Source organism: Sturnus vulgaris, chromosome 1 (genome assembly GCF_052056855.1).
Source record: "Sturnus vulgaris isolate bStuVul1 chromosome 1, bStuVul1.hap1, whole genome shotgun sequence".
Taxonomy (NCBI): domain Eukaryota; kingdom Metazoa; phylum Chordata; class Aves; order Passeriformes; family Sturnidae; genus Sturnus; species Sturnus vulgaris.
The window spans coordinates 133748245-133770810 of NC_142243.1; the positions used below are offsets into that span (position 1 = coordinate 133748245).

General features: G+C 40.1%; 1 pseudogene; it reads left to right on the plus strand.

Annotated features, from left to right (window-relative positions):
• Window positions 1–22067, plus strand: part of LOC148225539 (uncharacterized) — a 33924-nt pseudogene extending 11857 nt beyond the window's left edge.
• Window positions 22068–22566: the final 499 nt, after the last annotated feature.

The window sequence follows — 22566 nt, forward strand, 5'->3', positions numbered from 1 at the left end:
CAGTGTTGTTTTAAACTCCTATTTCAAGCACTTTTGCTGATGCTACATATTTTCAATCTTGTTCTCAGAAAATTTTGCTAAACTTTGGCTACTTTTTCATGTTGGTTTTTTTCTTCACCCAAGTGAAGAGCACTTGCATCCTGCAGGGGAAATGTTGCTTTGGAAAAGTACTTATCCAACTTTTTCAGCTCTAAGAAATCAGTTTATTAAATATTTGCTTCTTCATGTTTTTGACATTTTGGAAAAATACAGCCTTCATTCAGAGTCCCACCAGGCTTCGGTGTTAGGACTGTAAATATGGCCTTTGCTTCAAGACTGTACTCTTTGTTATCTTCAAATTTAATGTGTTTAAGGAAGGAAGGAGTCTTTCAAAGAAGGGAAGAGTGTCCCTTTCATACTTTGTATCAATTTCTAAAACATTTACCCTGTGAATTGAAAGGGATAGGGAACCTGCAGTAAAACACCCATATCTAATACACCCAGTAAAATGCTAATTAAATATTAGTTATGCAGGCAAAATGAATGTCAGTGGTGAATGCTTCACTACTTTACTTTATTTTTAGCAAAATTAACCAGATTTAGGAGAAATAACAGCTTCCTACAAGTTACCTGAAAGCATTTCATTGAGATGGATGACTTGGATCAATGCAGGTGTCGCAGGAAAGTCTAGAAGACCTGGGCTGCCCAAGTGGCACATGCAGCCTGCCCAGATCACCAGCCCCTGCTATTTCTTGATCTCTGGGCTGTCCCTCAGAAACAGACTGAGATTATTGTAGTGGGGGTAACAGTAAAAAGGCACAAAAGACACGAAGTTGTAGAAAACCAGACTCATTTATTCTGCTGCCACTGGAGCAGTGTGCACGTAAGGATAACTTAAGCTACAAAATCCTTTTGTCTTACAGGTGACTCTGCCACTGGCAGCCCTTCCCCTACAGATAATGTGAATATAGTGCTTTTGAGAGGGACAGGGCCTGCTGCTCCTCTTGCTTGGCCCATGTGACCCCACTGTGTTCAGAGAAATGATGCAGAGCACAGTCTGAAGTTCAGACACAGATTCAGGGCTCTCCATCCAATCATACATCTATAGACAACTGTAAAGGTCAGAAATACCAGCAAGTTCCAGCCACTTTGGGCTCTTCAAGTGTGACCAATCTGCATTAAAGGCACATCAATGACTTGGCCAGGCCTGGCAGTTTTGGGTGCCTTTAATGCAGTAGTAAACCTGTTTGTAAGAGAGAAATTAAGCAAAAAAGGTTTTAAATTAGAACTTTTGCAGTTAAGCAGAACTGATAGAGTGACCACTCTATCTTTAAAAGCATCAGCAAGTGAAATATGCATAATGTCTTTATAAATAACTTTTATCTGGAACCAATAATCATTGGTTCAGTCCAGTCCAATAAAATCATTCCATCATAACTGCATAATTATTTTGTCACATTATTACACCTTATATTGTAGAGTGCTTAAGAGTCTTGTCCACACATTTCTTACTGAGTGAATTTGACTTTTTTCCTAAGTATAATCTCAACCAGGTTTTCTTTTTTAGTTTTCTATCTATTAAATTCATTGCTGATATTTTAATTTTTCTCCAGATAATAACTGTTTTATCTGAGAGTCCAGCCTAATATCTCTGCTCTCAAGGGATATGATGGGAGGAGCATTAGGCTTATTAAAATGCTTTCTAGGAAAGCTGAAATTCAGGATTTCTTGGATCAGGATGTTATGGATTAGGAAATAATAGGAATAATAGCAAGATGGGTATTATATGTTTAAACAGGGATGCACTGACAGTATTTCCATGTGTAGCATTTGTACAATGTGATCTGCTCAGCACGGCCTAATGGCAACAGAAGTTTTGCTATTTGTCTTCCTTGTGTCCAGGGATTTTGCCTGGATGCATTTTTTTATCCATAACTTCTTCATTAGTGTGAAGATTCACATGGAGGTGCTTTAGAAACCTCCCTTCAGAATGCTACCATTGATGAGGTGGATGCTGAATATCCTCAGAGGAAAGAGATTCACACGGAGAGAATCCCATCCGTGAGAATACGATGCGAGCGCTCCCTGGGGTCTCTACGCTTGCATGAATAGGAAGGATTAAAGGTTCAGGCTTATAGCCCATTTGTCATGAAATCCTCTAATGATGACAGAAACTGTAGACTTGCCTCATATAGAATATCTATAAAGAGCAGAGTGAAAAGGATATAGTGAGGCAATGGTGCATGACCCTAATTTTAGAAGTATTGAAAGTGGGAGAATTCGAGGAGTTTATGACAGTAACAGAATATTGGGGTTTGGTTTCCCTTCCTCCCACCAGTGCAAAACCCAAGCACTAAAGACTGTGTCTTGAAAAGTCCATACAATCATCTGGATATTCTCACCCTCCCTCTGCCTCCCCAGCACCCTCTAGGAAATACAAAACCATTAATGTAAAAACCTAAGATAACTCAAAAGCCACAATAAGTAATGGGAAAAAAGCAAGAGGGCACTGAATGTCCAGCAGCAGCTGGGATGCAGCTGGTGAGAGAACTGCAATGCTCCTGCCTGTCTGCCTTAGTGAGATGGGGTAGCAGTGCCAGGGATTATGGAGGCACCAGCCAGTGGATGCCCATCTGTTGGTAACCTGGGACCTACCTGAGCCCCTGGCTTGACCCTGACCCTGAGCCATGCCAAGGCTCACGTGGTCCAGGATTTATGCAGTCAGCTGCTCTGTTTCATTGCAGATGGGAAAAAAATGTCCAAAATTCTAAATATGCATTTTAGATTTCAGCTGGAACTCAATATACTAGAAAATGGAAATCCCCTTTCCTTGTCTATCTGCAGCCTGGAAGAAGAGTCCTTTGAGGAGATGCACAGAGAGTTATGATCAAGCCTGATCTTCAGTTTAGAAAATGGGTGTCAGACTCTGGTGCTGCAGCTTTTCTGTAGAAATAGAGGTATATTCCCAAATCTGGACATTTTTTGATTTAGCCAATGGAACTAAGTTCTTTGCATCTTTTTGCTGAACACCTGGAATTTTTCAAAGACATATCTATAGCTGCCAGGTTTAGTTAGAGGTTTGCAAAACACCAGTGGCAGGCTGGAGTGAGGGAGGGAAAGCAAGGTGTTTCAGGACACAAAGCAGCCCTCCTCTGCCAGGTTGCCTGTTTAAAGTACAAGCTCATGTGAGCAAGGATAATCTTCTTCCGTGAGGAGTGTGGTGTCCAGAGAGCTGGTACAAATCTACAATAATCTGTGTATGCTGCCTTGCCAGGCACAGCTTCTTTACACCAAATTTTTCCTTATCCTGATGTTCCAGGTCTGTATCCTGGCATGGCAGCAGTGTCACTTGCTGCCTGTGAGGGAGAAGGGTTACATGGTGGGGACATTGCCTGCATGCAACTGCTGTGTGAGCAAATGTGAACTGCACTTTGTGAGAATTAGTCGGGTAGGAAGAGAAACAAACCCCACAAATTTGCTGGGAGGATTAAGCCCAGCAGTTGAGTTTTCAGGGGCCCGTAGGCATTTATCAGGCTATTTACTATGACCAGAGGCATACCTTACTTCATGTGCTCTCAAAAATATTATCCTGCAGGTATGGAAAATTCTAAGTTCCTTGTTTAAAAATGCATTGAAAGTTACTCAGTAGAAAGTGTAAAATGTATGTTCAGTGGGCTACCTGGTAAGGTTTTCACTTCTGTAATTTTTCCTGCTTACCCTAACAGCTGTCTTCTTTTTTTCCAAACTTTCAGAATAGGAAATGCCTTCATTAATTTAATTTAGATAGTTTGATTTTAGTGGTACCCACTGCACTTCACATTTTATAGTTTGCAGTTAGGAAGCAACATCTGGACTTATCCCAGTAAAAATGTGATTTCCTTAATACATTTATTGTATTTTCTTATAATAAGGAATAATTGATTAATCTTCACTATGTGTCTACACTGTTGATTACTTGAGTTACCTAAGCACAGAGCCTGCTATTAAGTGGCATGAAAGCATTGCATTTCGGTGGCTTATGGCCATTAATATGCTCATGAGTCTGCAGTAGAAATGGAGCTTAGAGCACGGTCTGTCTATCCACCCTGTATCTGACATCACTGGGAATCTAAATACTTCTGGCTTACCATTGAAATATGGTGCTTGTGGATTTGATGATTTGAGACATGGCCATTTAGTGGGACAAATACACCAGAAGCCTGATTGTTACTTGTGTGATTACTTGCTAGTCATGTTTTGCTAAGCAGATGGTCCAAGCTGTCCATGAGCAAGCAGCTTTTGGAGCAGCTATCCTGCCTGGTTTTAGGGAACTCGATTTGATGCAATTGTAAGGTTTGCTGTGTTATGTAACCCAGTCCTCTACAGTGTTTTACTTTTTTATAGTCACAGTTGATTAAAGCTGACCTGGCAAGGGACCAAGAAGCCTTTGGGAGGATTAGTGGTTATTAGTGTCATTGCCTCCTCTGCTCTGTTGTGAGCGGCTGAGCAGCACCGCCCGGGCACCACGGGAGAGGGAGCTGAGCCCTGCCATGGGCAGAGCCTGGTGCCAGCGCTGGCTCTGCTCCCAGGGGTGTGCAAGGGTGGAAGGGCCCCGTGTGATGCCAGTGAGCACCGAGGAGGAGCTTCTCGGTGGGGCTGCCACCCCCTCTCTGCGATCCGGCTCACCTGGGTGGCAGGGGAGGCAGGGGAATCACTCAGCACAGCCTCTGGAGCGCTTTGTCTCCCTCTCTCCTCTTGGTGCTTTGTACGCTGCAGTGCAGAGGCGGCTGGCGCTGAACTTTTTACCTTCAAGGCTAAGTATTTTGTGTGCTGGAGAAAATGGCCATTAAAATGATTTGTGAAATAAATACTATCACTGAGGCAGGTGTTGGACCTGTAAACAGTTAATTGCCAGAGCTCTGCAGATGTCGACTATTTCTTTTGAGACATCTGCCAGCTAATATTATCTGATAGCAGCTCATTCACTTGATGAATCTGTCATTTTGCAATTTAGCTACCAGAATGTGTGCTGGGTCGATCAGCTTGCAAACTCGTGTTTAGAAGAGCTTCACAATCTGCAGTCATCTGGAGACATTCGAGGTATAATGCAATTAATAATTTACCATCATCCTGACATGAAAGTAACTTACAGTAGAAAAGTCAAAATATGTCAGTTTTCTGCGCCTTTGAGACTCATGTCAACGTTGCTTTTAAACAATGGTAAGAGTAATAAAAGCCTAGTCCAACCTAAGGGTCAACGAACAGCAGAAGATGGGGCACATTGTTAGGAGGACATTTAGCCAAAGCTTATTTGTAGAAACTTGGTGAAATAAAATTTGTGTTCAACATCTGTGTTCAGCATTTTTCAGTTGGTTTGTGGCTTGATAATTATTGCAGAGCTATACTGCAGGTAAACCAATTGTTCTAAATATATACATGATACTCAGAAGTTGATCCATATACTTATGGATCAACTTCTGAGTGTCATGTATATATTTAGAACCATTTAGTAACCATGGAAGAAAGAAAGAACTGTATTTGAAACAGACAGGATTCCTATCTACTTTTGTATTAGACTGTTCAAATTAAAGCACTTTTGTAAGTGGAAAGTGTGACAATACTTGTGAGCTAGTCCATGGAATATTGTTTTTTCTGTTGATCACATGCAAGTAGATATTAACACCCTCCGTAACAATTTCAGCTATGTTGACTATTTTTGCTGTTTGGTTGAACAAAAGATGATTTGTACCTGAGGAGAGTACATTCACTCAACAAGCCTAGAAAGAAACCACGGAATTTGAATGGGATTTTATATAAAGCAAAAAGAAAAAGAGGAACGAGTTGTTTTTAAAAAAGTAAGGGGGCTGTGGTGGAATTGCAATTGAGTCATAATCTCTTAAAAAAGCCCCCACTAAGGCAGATAACTAATTTGCTCTGTAGTCAGGCTGCTCAGGTTACCCCCTTGATGTTTTGAGCTGTGGGGACCCTCCTTCAGGACTTTGTTGCTCTTGGTGGCCGCAGCCGTGCGGCCCGGGATGAATAGGATGGAGTGGCAGGAGGGTAAATGTGAGAGCTTTGTGTTTTCAGACAGTTCTTTTGCTTCTAGGAAAGTTAATTAGGAAGTGAAACCTTAAGCAGTTGACAGTGTGCATTGTTGGCTGCTAGTGCTCTGTGACAAATACCACTGAAAGGTACTTCACTTTCTTTTGTAAACAGAAAGGTAAGGAATTTGCACAAAAATGTATTGGTGAAGATCTGCTTTTCATCATGGCCTAACCACATAGTAAACAACAGAAATAACTTGTTTTAATAAAGTATGGTGTTGAAACATTTATCAGCAAGCTCTTTCTCTCCATTTCAAAGGTATGTTTAGGTAAGAGGAACTGTTGCCTTAAAGAAACCCAATCTGAAATTTTGTTATAACATTTTTTTCAGGTCAAGGTCAGGAAACTTAAGGAAAAGTTTGACTTTTGGGCCATCATACAATTACGCCTGAGTTGATTAATACAGTATGCTGAAACAGCCATCTAAGAATTTTGTAGTATTTAAAATATATCCCAAATAGTAGTTACTCATATAAAATTATTCTAGTAGTCACATTATAAAAAGCATTACTTCATTTTTATTGTCATTTTTTGCATGTAGCATGCACAGTTATGAGGCAAGTGTAATAATCCATGTATTTTAATTTCTCTGTGTAACAATAAAAAAATTAACATACCGTTCTCTTATAGGCTATGTTCCCTTGAGTGACATCATTATAAGCCTCTGGAGAATTAATAAAATAGGCTTGGGGACTTCAGAGTTTAAGCCTGTTAAAACAGTTCTACACAGTACTTCATTTGAACTAGACTTTAGTGGTGTTCTTGTGAAACCAAAAGGAGAGTGGTATAGAGGTGGCTGAAACACTATAGATGTCCATTTCAGAATAAAGGTAGCATTTCCAGCCTCTGCAGGTGGAGCAGCTCTGCACAGAGGCTTTCACAATGCAGAGTAGCACAGCAGGACATTAATTATGAGAAGACTGTATAAAGGTATGGCATTCGTGGAGTAGTATTTGGGACTCATAAAGCAGCCACCAGAGATGACTGCTCCGAAGGGCTGGTAAACAGGAGGAGGTAATGGCACTGCATCTCTAAAATACATTCGTGCAGGCTTAGTGTCATCGAGGGAATGCTGCAAAAGATATTTTCTAAGCAAGATCCAGGTTTTTTGCAGCCTCTGTCTCCCCTGGAGCAGTTGTGGCTGTGGAGAGATCTCCCATCTCTGCAGCTCACTGCTTATCCATGTTGTCCCCTTGCTTGTGCCCATTAATCTCAGTCCTTGTGGTGAAACCACAGTTTCCTCAGCCACGCAGATATTTTGCAATAGCTTTCCCTTTTGCCAGTGTTCCCTACAGAAAGGGAGAAATTAGTTTTCTGTTTATACATTCCCGTGAAGTGATGCTCTATCTGTTTTTACAAGGCTGCATAATGCCATTTAGATTTAGTCCTCAGAGTGAGCTATTTTTAAAGGTTTTCAGAGGGATATTGTAAATATTAAATTATTCAGATACTTTCACATTTTTCCATAAGAAACTCCCCAAATATTATTAGACTTAGCTTTTTGGGGGGTGCTTTGAAAAATGGACTAGGAAGATTTTCAGGAATCCTTAGAATACGTCTAAATTTCTTCCTACTCCTTCCCAATGTTCTTCAGGATGCAAATCCAACACACCATAAAATTTATACTGATTTAATCGTAATGATAATAAATATTGTATAGGATAACTATGAGATAACAGTGCTTGAGTAAGGTGAGCTGAGTAAGTGGTTGAATAAGGTTATTATACATCAGAACTGCTCTTCAGGCTCTTCAGGGCTGAGTAAATGAAATAGCTTGCCGATGGCTCTTCCTGCTGTAGGACTGCATATGAGCATGGGGAGGGATGGAAGAAGGCTGAAGGGCTTCAGGGGCATGAGTCTGCCCCCACCTCTGGTTACATTTGGGTTGGGGAGGAGGATTCCACCCTTATCAACCCCGTTGTGAGCTCATTCCTCATTTCTTGAACAGAGAGGAATGTTTATTCAGCTGACACAGTTTCTGGGAAAGAGGCTGGAAGAAGAAACTGCTGCGTGACAGTCTTCCTCCTTATCATCTAAAGTGGTGATGTATCTGTGCAACATGTGGGAAGGGATAGGGAAGGGTGGCCAGCTAGACAAGGGACAGACCAAGGAAATTAAGTATTTGAATGCACAGGGGATTATTACCCCATTACTCTGCATCTACAACAATACTCATCTGAACTCAGCCTACCAAACCCTAATCAAAATAACCTTTTCCACTTGAGTGGTTGATTAACCCCCAAAGGCTCCATCTTTCAGTGAGTTTACTCAAATTCAGATAGTATGTGTGGAGTATGCAGTGCTGATTTGCACCAGAGTATACATTAATAACAATGGCAGAGGATGGAGGGACAGGGAAGGGCTGGAGCAAACCGTGTGGGTATCTGCCCTGCATGGACAAGGAACAGCTGACAGCTTGGGGCTGCCTCCCTGCTCCCATATGACTTTGTGTGGGAAAAGATCTGCAAGAGTGTGATTAAACCCATAGGAGAGGCATGCAAGGCAAACTGGAGAACAGCCCCACATCTGATTTGTTCTGGGGACTGCTTTCCCCTTTACAACATCAGCCCTCCTTGCTATCCCCTCTGATAGAGCACGGCGGGTGTCTCTGGGAAGGGATCCGTGGCCTTCGGCTGCATCTCCTTATGGAAATTGCTTTGACCTTTATTTTCATTTGTTGGCCTGGCTGCTATCCTGTCCCTGAAGCGGAGTGTGGTTACACCTTTCTGCTTAAGCTGGCATGTTTAGTTTAAAACCAGAAGAAATAAGAACTTCTCAGCTTTCTAGAAATAACTTTTCTTCTCTTTTTATCACCTACAGAATGCCTGGAGAGTTTCAAACTAATAACAAGATTATGTAAGAGAACAGGAAATAAAAACATACATATACTCTATTTCTGCAGAAACAGCCCCATTGCATTTAGTCTTCCAACATAGTAAATGAGCCCTCTATATACTTTGGCACTACAAAGCATTTCAAAGATACTTCTGGTAAACACCAATACCATATCTATCCCTCTAAAACTCATTTTTCAGAAATGTATACATTGTAGAAGTGGAACAAAAGTCAGCTTCAACATTTTAAGCAATCAGTTTGATTCTGGTCACAGAAATTACTCTTTCTGTCAGCAGGAGGAAAATTTACAATCAGGAAATCAAAGAGTCTAACTTATTCCTGTATAATGCAGCATAAGATGCATGTAAATGGGATCACCCCCCTGGAAAATCTGCTTCCTCTCATTTGGCCGAGCAGGGCTGGGTGGCTGCTGTGTGCTGCACAGGAGCCAGGGCAGGCTCAGCCCAGCCCGTGGGCAGGTGGAAGGAGCAGGGTTGTGGTCAGGGCTGTGCTGCTGTGCCAAGGCATGGCCCCACTGTGCCCCCATCCCTCTCCCTGTCCACCCTGAGCTCTATTGCCAGAGCTGGCCTTCCCACCACTCATCCTGACCCACTTCTGCCATCCTGGAGCAGCACACCAGCTCCAGCTGCATTGCAGCCCTTTTCCATCATCCCCTCTTCAAGGAACAACCGTGTCCTCATGCTTCTACGTCTGTCTTTTCTTCTTTTCAGCAGTGAGGCATTGACAGCTTTCCCTTTTCCCCTTCTTCCCTTCTTCCCCATGGGTTTTTTGGAAACGGCTGAGGAAAACAGTGATCAGCCAATTTATGTGACACTCTCTCAGATAAACAAATGGGAAAATGGGACTTTTGAGGCTTGTCTGGACAGTGTAATTAAAATGATCCTTGTGTGGCAGTTGTAAATTGACCCTTGGCAAACAACCTGGCTGGTCAGATCAGGTTGTGGAAAGAGCTTCATCACTTCTTAACATGGGTGATTCCCCTTTTTAGTAATTCTATAATGTTATTTTTTTTCTCTTTGGAGAATTCTAATGGGTTTATTTATAAAATAGCATAGATTTTAAGACACCTACTTCATCTCCTTTCACTGAATCACCTTCTCCTACAAATAGGTCAGGTTCCCAATTCCTTTCCTGGAGAGTTAAAAAAAAAGGAAAAAAAAAAGAAGAAGGAAAAAAGGAAAATAGATCTCATTTCACTCATTTCAGTTGACAAGAATCAGTAAACTGGTTCCCAGATCTGGGGACCTTTCCTTTAGGTAATACATAATCCTCTCTGACTACATTCATTTAATTCTTCAAGCCCACTCTGCACTTCAGTGTGTTCTCAGGTTTCTAGCTCTTCATAGTACATTTTTAACACATAGAAATAATGTCTGAAAGCTAATTACATTCAACAGCTTCAAGGTAATTTCAAACTTAGTGAGGCTTGTAGAAAAATTTATGTCTAACATTAAAAATAATTTCTGTTAACAATTATACAAAGAATATCATAAATACTTCTGCTCTGCTGAGCAGGATTATGCCTTTAGAAAAATAATGTTACCATTACCTGTTTTTATCATAGCAGCAAAAAAAGAACCAGATGAGGCTGAGTCCTGGTGAGCCCAGTCTCGCTACTCAGAGTCACCCATTAGTCTGACCTTCTTCTCTAAATATTTATAATTCAAGTGGATGCTATGGATAAAGATGACAGGAATTCAGCACAGCTTTGCCGTAGTTGCTGGGAAAGAGAGCTCGTAGTTGTATCCCTTCCTTCCTTCCTTCCTTCCTTCCTTCCTTCCTTCCTTCCTTCCTTCCTTCCTTCCTTCCTTCCTTCCTTCCTTCCTTCCTTCCTTCCTTCCTTCCTTCCTTCCTTCCTTCCTTCCTTCCTTCCTTCCTTCCTTCCTTCCTTCCTTCCTTCCTTCCTTCCTTCCTTCCTTCCTTCCTTCCTTCCTTCCTTCCTTCCTTCCTTCCTTCCCTCCCTTACCAGTGAGAATATTTACCATTTTCAAACTTAGAGACCTGTCTGTGCATCTTGTCTGAGGAAAGGGTAAATGATACTTATCATATCAAACTTTGATATGATAAATGCACCTGACAAGGCCTTACTTATTAATATATTTCTTGAAATTTATCATTGATGTAGTAGTTAAAAAACACAACTTGAGATCATGAAGAAATGTGTGGGAAGCATATCTGGACTTACTTAAAACTTTGGAAGAATGTGAGAATTCACATTTATTAAGCCAAAATATAATAAATTCACAATGTAAAATACAACTCCAACTAGGCCAGATGATAAACGTTTTAATGCAATGCATGCAGCTGCTCCACTCTGTTGTTTCCAGTCCTTTTCTGTCTGGTCTATTTACCTCCCCTTAATAGCTGCAGGACATATTTATTGGGACCTAAATTTTCCCTAGTTGTTTGCAGCACAACTTTCTGGTCCAAGGAAAGGCTCATTTCTTTGAACTGTTTTTCCAATAAGAGCTGAAAACAGCAAATACTGAATTAAAAACTTTATAAGCACATTGCAAAACAATTTCACTGGGTTTCTGCTTTCTGGGGAGCCAAAGAGGGGAGAAGGTAAAGGGCTGTGTGAGATGTGTGCATGCTGCTTGCCTGAAATGGCTGTGCCCCTCTGCAAGGCTTCCCCTGGGAAGCTGAGGAGTGAGAACCCCAGCTGACAGACAAATTTGTGTCAGAGGCAAAACAAAACAATGCAGGGCAATGAAAGAATGTGGAAGGTAGAGGCAGGTGGTGGCTGAACTGGGTTTGGCTCCAGCAGTGGTTGTTCCTCTCCTGTATAGGGTGATCGGGCCCCAAGGTTACAGATGTTTCAGAAAACAAAGCCAGTCGTTGAGGGAGTGTATGGTCTGTATTAAAGTCGTTCTGGAGCCTCTCTCACCCAGGCATATGAAGACAATTTTTGTGCATGAGGCAGCAGGTGAACAACCCTGCTTATTCAGCACTACAGAAATAAGAGTAATGTGGCAGAAGTAGTGAGACCTTCATAGATATTTTTTCTAAGTAAAATAAGAAGATCCTGTCCTGGAAAAAACGTACAGATTTTGTCCTCTATGCCAGTTGCAAAACCTGAGACAAATGGGCACTATGACAACTTCTTTAGTGGCAGCAAACAAAGATGTGTGTTGTGGGAGCCTCTGGCCAGCTCTAAGATGGTTAGTCACCATACCATGCCTGGGAAAATGCACTATAGGTTAATTTGTGCAGTAAGGACAACGCTGCCACACTGCATTTTACATAGCATGCTGTGCTTTGTTTTAATAACACTAGGCAACTCTCATACCAGGAAAAACATCCTCTTGTAAAACCTGGGGACCCAAACATTGACCAGTAAAAAATGAAATGCTCTCTGTGAAGTGAAGAGTGTATGGGAATTAGTCTAAAAACACTGGCCTCAGTGGAGGATGGAGAGGGAATATGATAAGACACTGGATTTAAGTAGGGGTCAGGGCACAGGTATGCAAAGCTTTGAACGTGGAAATGGAAAGCACTGAAGTAATGTGATATCCCTTAGGTGAGAATATCTGCAGCTCAGCAGAAATTTCAGCTGTCTGTGCCATTGTGCCCCTGTCACAGACTCAGAGCCCCTGAGTGCACCAATGAACTTGAGGGAGCAGTCCCAGCTACTGCCTGTATAAAGCTGTGTTTCTGATATGCTGATGGCAGCAAGGCACAAGTGTTTTGGGCAATCCAAGCTGTAAAGCATGCAGCTGTGGCTGTTTTACTTCCAGCTTATATTGGTATGGGTCTCTGCATTGCAGCCCTCCCTCTGCAAGTCACAGGGACTATGATGCATATTCCACACTGGCTTCCCAATGTGTGAAATTCTTAAGCAGATGGTCTTACTCAGCATGACATCTTCAAATTCTCAATTTTTTGTTGGAGGTAATTTTTTCATAGGTGTGTATATTGCACAGAACAAAGGCACAGATCATATTCACATGGTTCCAGGAATGTTTTCACAAGTTTTGGCAACAACTCTTGATCTAGTGACTGTGTGGCATAACACATCATTGAGCTTGTTGGCTGTGGGAACACATGGTGAGACAATTTTGTGGCTAAAATACTTTAACCTGCATATATGTGCCATAGGATGGACCTGCTAGGTGTACTTTGTGAGAGGGAATTAGATTAACCACTCCCCAGTGGTACCAATAGGATTTTTGCTGTGTACTTTCCTAGGGGAAAGTAGAGCCTTTGCCCCATCAATCCTTTTTTGGACACAGTTGAACAAGAAGATCAAATACTGGCTGTTCTTTTGAGTGGCCACTGTCTTCTACAATCACTGGATTCATACTGGATTCATAAATGTATTTCAGACCATTGATGTGTCCCATACATTTCTGAGTTGAGTACAAACCAGAAAATATGCAATTTCATGGCTTTTGGAGGGCTGGGTATGGATTTTTACATACAGCATCATGTCCTGTTTATTTTTATGAAATAGGATAAGAGGGAAAAGCTAAGGATGGGATGGAACATTTGTTTTCTTGAAAATGAAACATCCATAACAGAGAGGATGAAGACAGACCATTTCAAGTTAGTATGGTGTCAATGCTGTCTGCTGTCTATATGTGCATACGTTCTCTCATTCTGCTTCAGATTTATGGTTTTGTAATCCACATGCTCACTTGCAAGGTTATGATGATCCATAAAACACATCTGTATTATCTCATGTCTTTGTCAAACTCTCTGTCTTCTGCTCTGTCTCTGGTTCCTTTCATTGATGCAGAAAATAAGAAAAAAAGACATTTTTATCACCTGGTTTGTTTATTCATTCAAATAACAATTGAGTTGTTTGAATAGGACAGCTCAAAATTGTAACCCTAGTCAAATGGCCTTTAAAAAAAAAGCAAGCAAACAGAAAATCCCCAACAAACCCAAAGAAAGTCTGTTGACAAGCAGCTGAGTACAGCTTGGACCAAGGAGAGGACACAGGCTGCTATCATTCCTGCAACACGCAACAATGTCTGTCACACCTACTGTGGGGTGGGGGAAGCAAATCTGTTTTTTTGAGCTGGTACTTAGGTATTCGTATGGACTTTGCTTAGATTGGCAGCAACACTTAAATGAAAAGTTTTGTAAAGAAATAGACACTAAAGATAATGTTATTCCTGTTGTTTCCATGGCAATGGACATGCTTGATAGACTATATCCATCATGTGTGCTCTGTAACCATCTGGTTTCACAGTCCTCCTTTAAGACACTCTAGGAATAAAATGTAGGTAAATGTTAATCAGGTTTATAATTACTGTTGTCCTTGCAGAAATTATTTAACATGATTTTTCAGCTGCCTTAGCATAAGGCCCAAAGGTCTTTTTAGGGTTTTATTGCCACATTTAAGGAATAGTTTAAGAATTGTTATTATACTTTAGCTACAGATGCCACTGTTTCTCCTTGGTTTCTGAAACTGTGTTATAATGACATCACATTAAGATTTTTTTTTTCCAGGCTCCAAAAAGGTCACAGTTATTTTTTCCAAATGGCTCTGTCAAGCATAAAAATTAACCATACTTTGAGCTGGATTTTCTGTATTTGTAATGTATGTTTATGTTAGCGTTTCTGTCAAAACAGGCATTAAAGATAAATGTAGCTAATTAAAAGAACATTTGCTTAGAGCTCCTGGTAATAGATACCTCATTGTGGGGTCTTGAGGTAAAACTTACTTTCACAATTGATTCAGTTTATGGGATTGTGCTTGAACATTATAGAAGGCTATTTCAATTTTCCAAATTGTGCATATTAGCCTGAGAACAATCACATTAAGTTTATAAGTAAATTGCAGAAGAGAAGTCCGGGTGTACTTGCTAACTATGTAAAATGTTCTTGTTGGCTCTACTTCCTACACTTTATCATTTCAAATAATGCTTCCCAGCAGTAAATGTAAGTGAAAACTGGTTTTACAGAAGGGAAAAAGCCTATCTGGCACTGGATGAGTCAATAAGTTGCACACTGTAGCATAAGATAAAGAAAAAAATTTAAAAAGATCCCATATCAAATTAGGTAATTGTTTCTTTTTATCTTACTTTATTTTACTAAACAGCTGCGCTTACAACATTAATTTCATTGCACATGACATCTGTGTTATCCTAGGGACTCCTATGCTGGGGAAAAGGTCAATGCCAACTGCCATTGCTTCAAGTTTCCATAAACTTTCAATAGCCAATAATATTTTGTGCTTTATAAAAAGAAAGTAAAATAATAATGTATTTGTGTAGCACCTTTCATATTAAGGGATTTAAAAGAAAACTGAGCTGTAGGCCCAATCTTTTAGTTACATAAACAAAACTCCCATTGATTTCAGCAAACTTATGCCAGAGTAAAGAGGGCAGAGGAAAGGTGTCAGGATTTGGCTCTATGTACTGCAGGCAGCAATCACTTCATCCACTAATAAAGTTCAGTCACTTTTTGGATGGGACTTGGCAGTTGTTTAACATGAGTGGTCTTGAGCTGACTCAGTTTAAATGGAAGGATAAACAAAAAAATAATTCTCTAATTAAGACTTCATACTTCACTGGAACAAACTTTGAAAAATTGACTGGTTAGGTGACAGCTGGGGCAGGGTTTCTCAGAATCTTCAAAGTGGAAAAGGTTTGGAAATCCTTCAGGTCAAAGATGCCGAGGAATACATAAAAGTGCCAAGATTACATAGGGACGTCTTTCAGACCTGGCAGAGGGAACTGCTGCCTCAAGAAGAATATTTGGAATAAGCAGGGAACCTATAGGAGCTCAAAAAAGGACTGCTCTAGAGGAAATCCTTGTTTCAAGAGCCAAAACCAGTGAGAATTGTTTGAGAACTTTCTAATGTGACATAAACCTTTTGCCCCAGTGTTCAGGGGGGATGACAATATTGGCCATGAGGGTAAATAAGGGATTGTTGGGAATGTGGCACCCAAGTGCAAATTTCAGCTTGAAAATTCATCTTGAGCAGGACATACCACCTGTCTCCATCCCAAGAGGCTGCAAGATGTGCTGTTGAGAGCTGCAAGCTTCATGACACCTGAGGGTGGAGTGAGCATTGCCATTACAGCCAGGAGACTGGCAAGGGAAACAGCTGTACTTAAGTACAGGAAAAGCTATGCAGACAGGCGTGGACATAAAAGTCTGATCTAAACTCCCTGTAAGGCTCTACATCAGGCTTTGGAAGAGACTCTGCAGGAGCACTGGGAGATAAATAAAACATAGAAAATGACAAATAATAATTTAACAGAGCTAGATGACACCGAACCGTTACATTTTCCACAGAAATAATATATAAAATATCTTCTATCAAGATTTTAGCAATATATGCTTTGGAAACAAATGGGCAAATTTTAACTGTCTTCGTGAGAGGAATCGAGGTGGCATTGTAAAGTAGGTAACAGGAGTCATGTGGACTGCAGCAGTCTGGAAAGGGATGAAATCAGACTGGTAATCAATATTGATTTTGTTTAATACTTTCTCAGTGACTTGATGCAAATATGAATGGGGTTGTGACAAAATACACTGATATGCAGGGTTTAGAGGCATTGCCAATACATGTATTTTGTAGAGAGCAAAGTCTAAGAGCTCAAATTGGAATAGGATAAAATATAATAATAAAAATAATATAATAATAAAAAATTATGTAGAAGCTCAGGGCTCATCTGTTCATAGGAGAATTTTATTTGTTCATCAAGGTTTGACTAAGAGCCATCAATGTGATGTAACCATGAAAAGACAAATGCAGTTCCAGAATTTGTCTGTCAAATTACTGCCAGTGCAAGCAAAAAATACTAGGATCATCCTACAGGGCTTTGGCTAGATGTCTTCTCAACTTCTGTCTTTAAAAAAGCCATTTAAAAGCCTAGCAGATGCAGACAAGGACCCACACAAGTTCAAAAGAAGTGTCTTTGTCCCTGTGAGAGGATGGAAGAGATAGTCTTGGTCAGACTGGTGAAATGAGGGTAAGGGGAAGGGCACTAGGGAAAGCAGCAGGGAGAAAAGTCATTTAAACTAAATTAAAATATTTTCACATGTACTGTGAGTGTCAACTGAGAAAAAACAAGTTTGAGTTCGAAACTAGAAGGAAACTCCTCATTCTTAGAGCAAGTGCATTTTAGAATATTCTCCAGTTGAGTAACAGAGGCCAAAACCCAACAACTTTTATGTTGGAGTGTATGAAAGAAATTATACAATGTGTTTGCTTACAGTAACAGGGGAATTGACTTAATGGCCCAGAAAGTTCCTTGGAGCCCCGTGTTCTGATATCCTCTGCAGCAAACACTGTTGCTGTATAAGAGATTTGAGCAGAAATTAAGTGCAGTCCTGTTGAAATTGAAGTGGGAATTTAAGTTCCCCAAGAGTAATTAGCCTTGCTGTGTGTGGTCAGGACATGGAAGAGGCATTTAATGGCTGTGAATATCAGTAGGTCTTTAAGTGGTGGAGGAGATCATAAATTACTGGGATATTCATATAGTAATACTCACTTAAGTTCAAGGGATATGTCCTTTTGAACAGCAACTATTAACACAGTTCTGGGATACTGGTTTAGCTTTCACAAAGGTGACAACTGCTATGTTTGACTGTCCCTGGCCATCCCAGATGTGGAAGAAACAAAATAACTAAGCTTGTCTTTCAATTAGTAATTGCAAATGTCCAATTTTGAACGCACACTACTGTAAAAAAAATCCACTTGTAAGAATTAAAGGGACACACAACACCACAGTTTTCATACAACAGGATACCAAATATAGCAAAGAGAAGAACTCAACCTCCATTCCTCTAAATACAGACACATTCAGCCAAATGAATCAATTAAATCGGAATGTGTTCTCAATCTGTTGTCTTAACATCTCAGTTTTAACATGTAACTTAAAATGAGATCAGGAAGAAGTATTTTGAATGAAGGCAGAAATTTTTTGCCGGCACCAATGCTGCCTGGTTTATGGAAATTGTTGAGAGTTGGTGTCTAACAATCACAAGAAGCAGCACACGGTGATAGGGTTTTTTCCTAAAAAAGCATTACTAAAAAGCATTAAGAATTAATTATATTAGAGGCATGCCATTAATTGTGATGTAATTTTCACCATGTGTAGAATATTTAACTGCACATTTTGTCACTGTGCAATTATAGGAAATGTTTTTATAAGATGTCTCTCTGGCTGTATATACATTGTGGTTGCTATAATTATTTTCCCCCCTTATAATGTACAACATTCTGAAGATCCTGTCTTGTAAACCATTCACTGATATGATACATAGAGAGTAGTGTAGTGTAGTTTTCTCTTAATTTTATACTTTGTTGAGAAATAAATTTGAAAAAGTTGTGCAGTCTGTGCACATCTATTAGTCTCTGCCTTTTTATTTATATTAGACACATGCCCAGTACTTTGTTTCCAATGTTGTGATGCTCTAAGTCCCTTAGGACACTAAAATAACTGAGTGAAATTAACACTGAAAGAATATATAATGATTTACCTCAAAATGACTGCTGCTATTTGAAGTATGTTGTGCAGTGTGGTTCTGCTCTGAATTTTCACTCACATTGTATATGTGGATGCAATAATGATGGGCATGAAATTAGTCAGCAATTGGCAGACGCTGCACAAGTCATCACTCTACACTTAATCTCTTCCTGGAATAATGGCAGAATAATATTTGCATTGGCTTATAACCAAAAATCCTCTTAAATAGAACTTGATTTTGTATATTTTATCCAATTGTATAATTGTATGGACAAAATTTGTATATATTAAATGGCATATACTACATGAAATTTTCTCAAATATAGTATAAGCTATTCTAAAAACAATTTATCCAGACATATGGTAACGTAATATGGCCAGCACACCTGTCTGGCTGGATAGACAAATGGCAAAAAAGAAATTAAAAAAATTATCTGACTCCCTTTACTTCCACCTGACAAATCAGTGGAGATTTCACTGATGCTGTTCTTCTTAGACTATTATATGTTTAATGTAAATTGGAGAAATATACTGTCTGTTGTCTTGTCAAGGTAAGAGTAGTCTTTTTCCTGATGCACCTAATCTTCACCATCTCCCTGCCCCCCCCCAAAAAAACCCTCAAAACACGCCAAAACCCTGCATATAAAACAATTAATGTGGTGGGTCACATTTTTAAAATATGATTTTAGAAAGGTTATAGGATTAATAATTGCTAGTGTTATTGTTGTCTCACTGAAAAAAGAGACTTTGAATTTTAGTATAGCTACAGTTTGAACAAAATTTTCACACTAAAACTTTGAAATAACAGATTGATACCACATGCATTAGGTTAGACCCTCTGACAAACTCACTGGGAGATTAAATTCTGATTACATCACCATGGTAAGCATCAAATAAGTCAGAATTAGTATTTTTGTTTGGACTTTATGTAGGACATCTGAATCAGTCCCTTTTCGTGTTCATATTCAGTCTTCAGGTCTATCTTCATCTAAATATGCAGACAAACAAGTTTGTAATGGAACTGACTCTGGGTGTACAATGAAAATGTAAAATTTGAGACCTATGTTGAGACCTGAGGTCCATGGGGACTCTTCCATTATTTTTGGCTGGTTGAGGGTCATGTCACTGCACAGGCTGCATGGCTCACTCTCCTGCAGGCATGGATTTGCCAAACACGTGGGAAGGCTCTGTGCACCCACACCATGGCCACATCAGCCCTGTGTCTCAAGGAAACCAGGATGAGAGATGCAACTGACCTGAGAGTACACGATACAGCCATGGCTACCTCATCTTCAGTTTTCCTGTCTATAGAATCGTTTCATGGCTGGAATAATAGAATAAAAGTTCTTTATACATTTTTGGAATTATTTGTTATCTTGAAACCAAAACACAAGGCATATAGAATTCCAGTAAATGCTTATAACACGACACAGCATAAGCAATTGCTGATTCTACGAAGAAAATTTATTAAAATCAAGCATAATGGACTTTGTTTTACTATAAAAATGTTGTATATTAATCTGCTCACTTCTAAATTCGGATTTTTTTTCATATAAATGCACTAATTTCAATGTTATGTTTGCTATAAAGACAAGAGTAAATCAGAATCAACCCAATACTGTGATATTCTTAATGTCAACATCCATAGACCATCAATGGCAGTAGTTCATATTTTTTCATAAAGTCCTATGATATATATGGTTTTCTTTTTAGAAGTCTTAGTTTCTGATATTAAAAGGTTAAACTGATATCTTATCAGTCATAAGAGCATAACTTCATGCCACTCTCTAGGTAGGAGTCTAAATATAAATAGAGGTAGGAAGGAGGAGATTTAAACTAAGCTTTAGAAATATTCCTAATTTTGAGCTCTTTGGAGTTTTTTGCCCCAGGAAAAGAAGTGATGAATCCTGTAGTCTTTTAAAGTTAATCTAGGTGAGACATGAGAAAGTACAAGAAAATATCTTTTACTGGCAAGCAAAAGGGAAAGTTGACTTTTTATTTTCTAATTACTGATTCTATTATTTTAAGCAGTTTTGCTACCTAAGGAGCAATCATGAATAGCTACAAGATAATGATACAGGTCTTGTTTTATTTCATTCTCTAATTGACAGCAAAAAAAAATTAAAAATGTTGGTTTAGTGCTTTATTCATGAAGGACTTCCTGATGATGAGCTTTGTGAAGATCATCCCCTGTGCTACAGAGACAGATGTTTTCTGTGGCCCTGATTCAATAAAGCAATCCTGTTCAGGAAAGCAGTTAAAGCAGAGAATATCCCAACAACCTGTGGATGAGAACATGACAATTTTTCAGTATTGAAAAGAACTAAAAACATATGCTTTAATGTGACATCTTTGACTGACAGTCAGCTTCCCTCAGATTATCCAGGGAAGAATTGAAACCAGATTAACTGGGGGCCTGAGTGAATGTATGAGCTTTTATAGATCTGATTTTTCCATTACTTATAAACTGTTCTGAGTATCAGACTAACTCCAAGTCAGATTATTCCAAGTTTGGTAATTATTTTTCCTCATCCAGTTCTAAATCTCCAACCTGTGGCCTTTCCTGAGACAGTAGATCAATGTCCAATTGACACATGATGCCAGTTTCTTATTTTGTGTCCAAACTCAAGAGCTGGATGACAACATACACTTCTGAGTGTCATGACTGTGACTCCAGAACCTGTATATGAATCTATATTCACATATATATGACTTTTTAAAAAAGTCATATCAATTTTTTCTTTGCAGCTCTGAAGCTTTTGGCAGACTTGCCACAGGTATGGGACAATTTCCCCTTCCCATTCCAGTCAAGTGAAGTCTCAGGTGACTGGAAAAAGGGCAACATTTTGCTCATCTTTAAAAAGAGTTAAAAAGAGGATCCTGGGAACCTCACCTCTGTGCCTGGGAAGATAATGGGACAGATCCTCCTAGAAGATGTGCTAAGGCACACAGAGAACAAGAAGGTGATTCAGGACACCCCGCATGGCTGCACCAAGGGCAAGTCCTGTCTGACCAAACTACTGACCTTCTATGACAGGGTGACTGTATCAGTGGGCAAGGGAATGGCTATGGATGTCTTCTCTCCGGACTTATGTAAGGTCTTTGACATGATCCCCCACAATGTCCTTCTCTCAAAGTCGGAGAGAGATGGATTTGATGGGTGGACTTCTAGGTGGATGAGGAAATGGTTAGATGGTTCCAGAGGGTAGTGGTCTATGTCTCCCAGTCCCAATGGATATCAGTGACAAGCGGTGATCCTCAGGAATCTGTACTAATACCAATGTTATTCAATATCTTCATTAATGGTGTAGATGAAGGCATTGAGTGCAGCCTCAGCAAATTTGCAGATGACACCAAGCTGAGTGGTGTGGCTGACACACCTGAAGGAGGGGATGCCATCCAGAGGGACCTGAACAAGCTCTAGAAGTGGGTCCATGGGAATCTCATGAAGTTTAATAAGACCAAGCGTGAAGTGCTGCACCTGGGTTGGGGTTCACGTTGTGGTAGCAACACAGGCTGGAGATGAACAGATCCAGAGCAGCCTTGCTGAGAAGGACTGGGCTTGCTGGTGGGTGAGAGGCTGGACATGACCCAGCAATGTGCACTTGCACCTCAGAAAGACAATTGTGTCCTGGGCTGCATCAAAAACAGAATGGGCAGTAGAGTGAGGGAGGGGATTCTTCCCTCTCTGCTCTGCTGTTTTGAAACCCCACCCTGAAACCCCACCCCAACCTCCCAGTACCTGAAGGAAACTTTATTTTCTTGTAAGAAAGATGGAGAGATGCTATTTACAAGAGTATGTAGTGACAGGACACAGGAGAATGGCTTTACACTGAAAGAGAGTTGGTTTAAATTACATATTAGGAAGAAATTCTTTACTGTGAAGGTGATAAGACACTGCTCACAGAGGTTGCTCAGAAGAGCTGTGGATAATCCATTCCTGGAAGTGTCTAAGGCCAGGATGGATGAAGCTTTGAGCAACCTGGTTTAGTGGAAGGGGTCCATGCACATGGCAAGGGGGTTGAAATGAGATGATCTTTCAGGACCCTTCCAACCTAATCCATTCTATGATCTGTGATTCTAACCAGGTCAAAGTAGTTCTTCAGCAGATCGGCCACAGGACAAAGACCACGAGGTCTAGAGCATGGCCAGGGGAGAAGATGACACAGCTGAGATTCAGACTCCATGGATTTCCAAGTAGCTGCTGCTACCACAAC